The sequence below is a fragment of the Amblyomma mixtum genome, chromosome 6 (assembly GCF_055824585.1).
Source record: "Amblyomma mixtum isolate Tamu chromosome 6, ASM5582458v1, whole genome shotgun sequence".
Lineage (NCBI taxonomy): Eukaryota > Metazoa > Arthropoda > Arachnida > Ixodida > Ixodidae > Amblyomma > Amblyomma mixtum.
In genome coordinates, this window is record NC_143017.1 from 66,749,907 (window position 1) to 66,760,115 (window position 10,209).

Genomic DNA, 10,209 nt, shown 5'->3' on the forward strand with positions numbered 1-10,209 from the left:
TCGTCATAACATCCTCAACACATTCCGTGCAGCATTGTTGTCGTGTTTAATCGTGGGTTGCCTATTCGAACATCGAGCAACCTTGCGTGTCTCTCCGACCGAATTCGCTGGGTACGCACTGCACGTGAAAGCACTGAGCGAAAATCGCACTGCGGCGTCACCGACTAGGCCGACTATTATCGTTCTAGTCGCAGCATGTGAAACGGCCTTAAAACGTTTTATCGAACAAAAAATACACAAAAGCGCAATATAATTACTCATAGCTATAAAATCAACGCATAATAGGATGTTTGACGTTTATACTCGCCAAAGCATTTCTTGCAAGTGAAAGGCTGCTCGCGCCTCACCGACTGAAATATAGCAGCTGCGATTGGTGTCGCAATGACAGTGCGACAGGGCCGTATACAGGGCTGAAAAAAAGATGTTATTCAAGAAGCGGGACCGTGAACGCAGATGCAAGGGTAAAAGACTCGGCTATACGTCAAGAAAACTCAATATGCATGTCGTAAGTACATACATACCTGCATACATACATACATACATACATACATACATACATACATACATACATACATACATACATACATACATACACGCATACATACATACATACATACATACATACATACATACATACATACATACATACATACATACATACATACACACATACATACATACATACATACATACATACATACATACATACATACATACATACATACATACATACATACATACATACATGCATACATACATACGTACATACATACGCCGCCGCGGTGGCTCAGTGGTTATGGTGCTCGGCTGCTGACCCGAAAGACGCGGGTTCGATCCCGGCCGCGGCGGTTGAATTTCTTTGGAGGAGAAATTCTAGAGGCCCGTGTACTGTGCGATGTCAGTGCACGTTAAAGAACCCCAGGTGGTCGAAATTTCCGGAGCCCTCCACTAAGGCGTCTCTCATAGCCTTAGTCGCTTTGGGACGCTAAACCCCATAAACCACACACACACACACACACACACACACACACACACACACACACACACACACACACACACACACACACACACACACACACACACACACACACACACACACACACACACACACACACACACACACACACACACACATACATACATACATACATACATACTCGCCACGTAATGACGCAGGCTACTTTTTTCTAATCAAGCCATTAAAGGAAAAAAAAGACAGGAGCAATCGCGAGAATAGGATGCTCTTGGCAGAGTGCCAGCATAAAATAAGTGTTCCAACGCTTTTCTGTTGGGGCAGACATCTCAAAGCTCTAATGATAAGAGCCATGGAATGAATAGCAGCTGGACAGTACCACCATGAATGCATGATTGTAAACGCAGTAATCATATATGTTCTTCTCCTTACTTACTCTGTTCTCACGCGTTGTGTGTGCTGCATCAGGCACTGCTGGGCGACGCCATTTTTATCTTCGATCAAGCAGTAGCCGCGAGTGCGGAAGTTAAAGGCATACCTTTAACTTCTTGCGCACCCAGCAGTTGAGACAGGCAGGTGTGAATTACCGGTCATCTGTCACAAGTGCAACTAGCCTTGTGGTCAAGCATCTGTTGGCGACGCAAGACCGAGCTGCCCAGGCATGGCATGGTCGCAGCAGACATGTTAGTACCTCCATGACTCATCGGTCGGGACCACGGAGCTCGCAATCGACAAGGAAAACAAATAAAAGCACGTTCCTTGTCTGCTCCTGCGACCTCCAAATTCAATACAGCTGTCACCTCCATTCCATGCAAAGATATCGCACCACCGTTTAGAAGGTATCAAGCGATGTTCCTGATCATACAAGTGATCATAGAGTTACCCGCATGAGATGGAAGACATCAACGGTGCCAGTCTCGCTGAAGCGCGAGCACCGGCCCGCGTCAACGGAGTGAAGGTGAAACATGCTTCACTTTAAGACGTCTCTTCGGTGTCAAACAAGTCGCAAGGTAAACTCCTGAAAGTTGTTCAGGCACCAGCGGCGGCTAGTGGAAGGGGATCAAACGGCTCGAACTTCACGCTCGTCAGTGCCTGGAGGAACAGGGAATCGTCGACGTCCGGTCAGCTAAGGAAACTACCCTCGCCCTAAACTATTTGCCCTGCAGCAAGGGGAAAGCAGAACGTCCTACTTCCACCCCCTCGAAACAACACTTCTCGATGAGCTATGCGTTCCGAGGGGACACGGAGATAGTACAGCAGATTCTGAGTTATCGGTACACGAGAGCTTCCTAAGCGTAGAAATGTCGCATGCTGTTGACACGATTATCGTTTGACATGATGCGACGCGCATGGAAAAGTATGGCCCAGTCGCATTGTCGTTGCGACGCCAATTGCAGCAACTATTTCACAAGCGGACGATTTCAGTCGCCGACCTCACTGTCCCCCACCGCCCCTTGACAGCTCATCTCTCTTCAATGGGAGACGGTCGCCGACCCCTGCTCCCTGTTTCCCGCGGCCTTGGGCAGCGTCCGAGGCGCCGACCCGCTGTCACCATTCTCGACCCCTTCATATTTCCGACTGACACGGTAGTAATCGGCCAGAGGGGGAAAGAAGCTGAAACAGCTGATGAGCTAGGAGAAGGTAAGTGACGCCGACCAAGTAAAATACAGGAAAAACACGACGTTTCGGGACCGGCTCGGCCCTTTCTTCACGGTGTGACTACGGGCGAGAGGACCTGCGGGTCAATGGCCGCAGCCCATGGACGTAGCATGAGGGGAGAGTCCCCAGGGAACGATTAACATTCTCTCGTGTTTGCTGTATGTGCCACGACTCGAGTAGAAGCCTCCTGCGTGGGTTAGCTTCCGTTTCCAATACAATTGTGCTGTCGAAGTCAATTGGGTGGTCACACCCTTCGCAGTTTCGGCCACGGCGCTGCGTTGACGATTCATGTGACGGACGTCCGCTCTGTGTTGGTTCATCCTTTCCGCGAAGTTCTTCGTTTCCCCTATGTACGACGCCGGGCAGACGGAACACAGAATTTTGTACACGACGCCCTGGGCCTTTTCTCTGGGCTGCCGGTTTTTTGGGCGGGGGAGAAGGCGACCGATAGTGCTGGTCGGTTTGTGCGTTGTCAGCACCCCTTCTTTTCCGAGAATGCGACCGAGCGTCTCGCTCACGCCTCTCACGTAGGGGATGCAAACACGTTTCCGCTTCTGGCATGCGTCTGAGGAAATAATAGACCGGATTTTGTTTTGCCTTTCTTGTTTCCTGATAATGCGCCGGATGAATGAGCTTGGGTAGCCGTTCTTTTGGAGGTCAGAAATGACTCGGTTCTTCTCCTTCCTTTTTTCTTCACTTGAGGAACATATGGAGTCGACTCTCTTCAGTAATGACGTCACGACAGATGCTTTGTGCGGGATGGGATGGTTCGAATCGAAATGTAGGTACCGTCCTGTGTGGGTTGGCTTCCTGTGCACCGAGGACTGCAGGCCTTTGTCGTGCCTTGTAAGTAGGACATCCAGAAAAGGCAGGCTGCCCTGCTGTTCATGTTCAACAGTAATTTGTATGGCCGGTTGAACTGAATTTAGATGACTCTGGAGGTTTTCTATCTCTGAGGTTTTCACCACACAAAAGCAGTCGTCTACATAACGGAGGAATAACTTTGGCCTGGGATTAAAGGAGGAGAGGGCCCGGCTTTCGACGTCTTCCATGGTTAGATTAGCCACTGTGACTGAAATCGATGCCCCCATAGCAGTTCCGGTTGTTTGCTTGAAAAATTCTCCGTTGTAGGTGAAAAAGGTACTGCGCAGACAGAGGTCGAGAAGGCGACATACCTCATCGACGTTGAGTGGAGTTCTCTCGTGCAGCGTTTGGTCGTTTTCGAGTGCGCGGCGAGCAACGGACACAGCAAGGGGAACCGGTACGCAGGTAAATAACGACACCACGTCAAAAGAGACTAGGCTTTCGTCTTCCGTAGTCACACCGTGAAGAAGGGGCCGAGCCGGTCCCGAAACGTCGTGTTTTTTCTGTATTTTACTTGGTTGGCGTCACTTACCTTCTCCTAACATTAAATTTCCCAACCAGACAGACTTCTGTCGAATGTTTTCTTTTGAGCTGATGAGTTGCGCTCAAATTTCGCATTAGGAAATAACGTAATCGACGGCAATTTTTTTTTCCAAGAGGCAGATGAATGGGTCCAGTAGGTGCGACCCCCGGCTGTAGACACATTTCTTTTTTTTTTGTACCAAGAGAATAACTCGATCAGAGAGCAGAGTGGCAACGAAGCTACACCAGTCGAAATATATACCAGCAGGAGACTCAGCTTGCGTGCCTTATTTTTTGCCGCTTTTCACTGCACTAAGTAAAGAAATACAAAAGTAATAAGCTGAGCGTATCGAAAGTCTGTAGTGATCACGCTTCATGCTTGCTTTCTCCTCACGCCACGCAGGAAAAATAAAATGAATGCACTCAAACGTAGCTTGCACAAATAATGCACACAGTGGAATTGGTTGCCCTAATTTTCCGAAGATAATAAACTCGACGCAGACATCGGCGTAAGCCGTAAAGTGTAGCTTTATATCAGCGAATAAAAGCAGCGATGGCATGAAAAGTTCGGCATCTGCGCTTTGTGTTACTTCTACTGCATGAATCTGTGCGCACCTTCGTTGCAACGCCAAGGAGCTTTCGAAGCATTAACAAACTGTGTGAGCACTGTTGCCCCGTCCGCTGTGTCCGACACCCTCAGAACACAACAGTAAGAAGCAAAATGCATACTGTCGCAGCACTCTGGTAAAACAGAGCCTTTGTAAACAAAAAAAAAAAACAAACATTTTATGTTCCCTTTCTTTTCAAGAAATTTCTTCTCAAGAAAGTTTTCAAGAAATGCAGACATGTATAATATCTATAACAATTTTAAAACCTGCACTAAATTAAAAAAAAACAGCACATTTCAAGCACACGTCTGGGGCATGATAAGCTTAGCTTCTTATTCACCGATAAGCGTGACATAAATAACTTGTAAGGCTCTGTATTTTGCATGCACTTCACCACCGCATGTTTGACAATCCCTAGCGATTAATGCAGAAGTATTGCGAATTCTGGGCACGGCCAGGCACGGATTGTGGTCGAGTAGTCCATTTTAAGTTTTTGGAATTCATAATAACAAATTGCGCAAACAGAACATTCTTCTGTGCAGTGAGTAACCGCACGTGGTGACTGGGGGCCGTATACCTGGTCAGAAGGCAAAAAAAAAAAAAAGAAACAAGTTAGTATGAATTATGAAAACCGCTTGTGTTCCCCGCTACTTCTAGAAGGAGATATGCTCGGTGAAGAGCAGTAAAAAACAAAAAAAGAAAAGGAAAAACAGCTCTCATTAACATCCGAAAACGGAAATCAATATTCTGTGTTCACGGGGCTACTCGCTACACAGCAAATAAAGCCCCGCAATGATTTCAACCCCTCGCACTTCAAAGCTATGCTTCCAAGTGAAATAAATAAATAAAAAAAAAGACAGGTCTCACCGAGATTTGAACTCGGATCGCTGGATTCAGAGTCCAGAGTGCTAACCATTACACCATGAGACCTTATTTACTGTTCCGACGCCGGGAATCGAACCCGGGCCTTCTGGGTGAAACCCAGATATCCTAGCCACTAGACCACGCCGGAGACGGTCGTCGGACGGGGAGCGGCGGAAGCGGTTGCTACCTCCGGCAGGCTCCGCGATGTGTCGCTGTAGTCGTTCGTGTGGCGCGTGCATTTGACAGTGGTATCTGCCGTGCGGGTACGATTGTTCTCTCTTCCTTTCACTTCGCTGATCAATGGGCAACTTCTTTCTTATCAGACCGCTCTGCCTGAGTGGAAAGATTAAATCACCTCCCTCCTGCTGTGTTCTATCGTGCAGTAAAGGCCGCTCCCTGCTGAACTTGCCTTCTCTTGGAATCCAGCCGTTATCGATAGTCGTTAAGGGCAACGGACTGGCTTCTAATAGAAGGCAAGAGTAACAGGGTACGTAGGGCAGAGCTGGCAAATGACAGGGTTAATTCGAGAGACATGGGAGAGGCCTTTGTTCTGCATTGAGCGTAGCCAGGCTGATGATGATGATTATGAAAGGCTGTTTCACATGTTGCGATTGCTGCTGCAGAGCAGCGCGATTTCAAACGTTCTGCTGCAGAAATGCGCGTCGGTGCGATCGCTGCGAAGAGCAATTAACCTATAATAGTTACGAACGTGAAAAAAAAAAAAAAAACTCTAAGGGCCGTTTCAGATGCATGCGATTCTCGCCTGCGACGCTGCGAATTCTGTCGGTCTGCGACTGGGAGCGACGTTGGTCTAGCCGCAGACGGCCTCCGACCGAGTTCCGTCCGGTTGGAATTCAGTCGCAGCGTCGGTCTGTTCGCTCTGCGTCTGACCAATGGGCAGCACTGAGACGGCGCGTGACGTGACGTCACATGGGAGCTGTTGCCGAGGCGTACGCAAAACTGTTTATTCTAATCAAAACATATGAAATATTGTCTTGCATCTAAATTTAACACGCTCGTCATAACATCCTCAACACATTCCGTGCAGCATTGTTGTCGTGTTTAATCGTGGGTTGCCTATTCGAACATCGAGCAACCTTGCGTGTCTCTCCGACCGAATTCGCTGGGTACGCACTGCACGTGAAAGCACTGAGCGAAAATCGCTCTGCGGCGTCACCGACTAGGCCGACTATTATCGTTCTAGTCGCAGCATGTGAAACGGCCTTAAAACGTTTTATCGAACAAAAAGTACACAAAAGCGCAATATAATTACTCATAGCTATAAAATCAACGCATAATACGATGTTTGACGTTTATACTCGCCAAAGCATTTCTTGCAAGTGAAAGGCTGCTCGCGCCTCACCGACTGAAATATAGCAGCTGCGATTGGTGTCGCAATGACAGTGCGACAGGGCCGTATACAGGGCTGAAAAAAATATGTTATTCAAGAAGCGAGACCGTGAACGCAGATGCAAGGGTAAAAGACTCGGCTATACGTCAAGAAAACTCAATATGCATGTCGTAAGTACATACATACGTGCATACATACATACATACATACATACATACATTGCATGCATGCATGCATGCATGCATACATACATACATACATACATACATACATACATACATACATACATACATACATACATACATACATACATACATACGCCGCCGCGGTGGCTCAGTGGTTATGGTGCTCGGCTGCTGACCCGAAAGACGCGGGTTCGATCCCGGCCGCGGCGGTTGAATTTCTTTGGAGGAGAAATTCTAGAGGCCCGTGTACTGTGCGATGTCAGTGCACGTTAAAGAACCCCAGGTGGTCGAAATTTCCGGAGCCCTCCACTAAGGCGTCTCTCATAGCCTTAGTCGCTTTGGGACGCTAAACCCCATAAACCACACACACACACACACACACACACACACACACACACACACACACACACACACACACACACACACACACACACACACACATACATACATACATACATACTCGCCACGTAATGACGCAGGCTACTTCTTTCTAATCAAGCCATTAAAGGAAAAAAAAGACAGGAGCAATCGCGAGAATAGGATGCTCTTGGCAGAGTGCCAGCATAAAATAAGTGTTCCAACGCTTTTCTGTTGGGGCAGACATCTCAAAGCTCTAATGATAAGAGCCATGGAATGAATAGCAGCTGGACAGTACCACCATGAATGCATGATTGTAAACGCAGTAATCATATATGTTCTTCTCCTTACTTACTCTGTTCTCACGCGTTGTGTGTGCTGCATCAGGCACTGCTGGGCGACGCCATTTTTATCTTCGATCAAGCAGTAGCCGCGAGTGCGGAAGTTAAAGGCATACCTTTAACTTCTTGCGCACCCAGCAGTTGAGACAGGCAGGTGTGAATTACCGGTCATCTGTCACAAGTGCAACTAGCCTTGTGGTCAAGCATCTGTTGGCGACGCAAGACCGAGCTGCCCAGGCATGGCATGGTCGCAGCAGACATGTTAGTACCTCCATGACTCATCGGTCGGGACCACGGAGCTCGCAATCGACAAGGAAAACAAATAAAAGCACGTTCCTTGTCTGCTCCTGCGACCTCCAAATTCAATACAGCTGTCACCTCCATTCCATGCAAAGATATCGCACCACCGTTTAGAAGGTATCAAGCGATGTTCCTGATCATACAAGTGATCATAGAGTTACCCGCATGAGATGGAAGACATCAACGGTGCCAGTCTCGCTGAAGCGCGAGCACCGGGCCGCGTCAACGGAGTGAAGATGAAACATGCTTCACTTTAAGACGTCTCTTCGGTGTCAAGCAAGTCGCAAGGTAAACCCCTGAAAGTTGTTCAGGCACCAGCGGCGGCTAGTGGAAGGGGATCAAACGGCTCGAACTTCACGCTCGTCAGTGCCTGGAGGAACAGGGAATCGTCGACGTCCGGTCAGCTAAGGAAACTACCCTCGCCCTAAACTATTTGCCCTGCAGCAAGGGGAAAGCAGAACGTCCTACTTCCACCCCCTCGAAACAACACTTCTCGATGAGCTATGCGTTCCGAGGGGACACGGAGATAGTACAGCAGATTCTGAGTTATCGGTACACGAGAGCTTCCTAAGCGTAGAAATGTCGCATGCTGTTGACACGATTATCGTTTGACATGATGCGACGCGCATGGAAAAGTATGGCCCAGTCGCATTGTCGTTGCGACGCCAATCGCAGCAACTATTTCACAAGCGGACGATTTCAGTCGCCGACCTCACTGTCCCCCACCGCCCCTTGACAGCTCATCTCTCTTCAATGGGAGACGGTCGCCGACCCCTGCTCCCTGTTTCCCGCGGCCTTGGACAGCGTCCGATTGAGAGGGTGTTGGTCCGAGGCGCCCACCCGCTGTCACCATTCTCGACCCCTTCATATTTCCGACGGACACGGTAGTAATCGGCCAGAGGGGGAAAGAAGCTGAAACAGCTGATGAGCTAGGAGAAGGTAAGTGACGCCGACCAAGTAAAATACAGGAAAAACACGACGTTTCGGGACCGGCTCGGCCCTTTCTTCACGGTGTGACTACGGGCGAGAGGACCTGCGGGTCAATGGCCGCAGCCCATGGACGTAGCATGAGGGGAGAGTCCCCAGGGAACGATTAACATTCTCTCGTGTTTGCTGTATGCGCCACGACTCGAGTAGAAGCCTCCTGCGTGGGTTTCTTCCGTTTCCGATACAATTGTGCTGTCGAAGTCAATTGGGTGGTCACACCCTTCGCAGTGTTCGGCCACGGCGCTGCGTTGACGATTCATGTGACGGACGTCCGCTCTGTGTTGGTTCATCCTTTCCGCGAAGTTCTTCGTTTCCCCTATGTACGACGCCGGGCAGACGGAACACAGAATTTTGTACACGACGCCCTGGGCCTTTTCTCTGGGCTGCCGGTTTTTTGGGCGGGGGAGAAGGCGACCGATAGTGCTGGTCGGTTTGTGCGTTGTCAGCACCCCTTCTTTTCCGAGAATGCGACCGAGCGTCTCGCTCACGCCTCTCACGTAGGGGATGCAAACACGTTTCCGCTTCTGGCATGCGTCTGAGGAAATAATAGACCGGATTTTGTTTTGCCTTTCTTGTTTCCTGATAATGCGCCGGATGAATGAGCTTGGGTAGCCGTTCTTTTGGAGGTCAGAAATGACTCGGTTCTTCTCCTTCCTTTTTTCTTCACGTGAGGAACATATGGAGTCGACTCTCTTCAGTAATGACGTCACGACAGATGCTTTGTGCGGGATGGGATGGTTCGAATCGAAATGTAGGTACTGTCCTGTGTGGGTTGGCTTCCTGTGCACCGAGGAGTGCAGGCCTTTGTCGTGCCTTGTAAGTAGGACATCCAGAAAAGGCAGGCTGCCCTGCTGTTCATGTTCAACAGTAAATTGTATGGCCGGTTCAACTGAATTTAGATGACTCTGGAGGTTTTCTATCTCTGAGGTTTTCACCACACAAAAGCAGTCGTCTACATAACGGAGGAATAACTTTGGCCTGGGATTAAAGGAGGAGAGGGCCCGGCTTTCGACGTCTTCCATGGTTAGATTAGCCACTGTGACTGAAATCGATGCCCCCATAGCAGTTCCGGTTGTTTGCTTGAAAAATTCTCCGTTGTAGGTGAAAAAGGTACTGCGCAGACAGAGGTCGAGAAGGCGACATACCTCATCGACGTTGAGTGGAGTTCTCTCGTGCAGCGTTTGGTCGTTTTCGAGTG

General features: G+C 48.9%; 2 non-coding genes across 2 annotated transcripts; both read right to left on the bottom strand.

Annotated features, from left to right (window-relative positions):
- Window positions 1-5,484: 5,484 nt before the first annotated feature.
- On the bottom strand, window positions 5,485-5,556 carry TRNAQ-CUG (transfer RNA glutamine (anticodon CUG)). Its single transcript has one exon. It is a non-coding gene; the product is annotated as a tRNA-Gln (tRNA).
- A 10-nt stretch (window positions 5,557-5,566) lies between these two features.
- TRNAE-UUC (transfer RNA glutamic acid (anticodon UUC)) lies at window positions 5,567-5,638 on the bottom strand. Its single transcript has one exon. It is a non-coding gene; the product is annotated as a tRNA-Glu (tRNA).
- Between the last annotated feature and the right edge of the window lie 4,571 nt (window positions 5,639-10,209).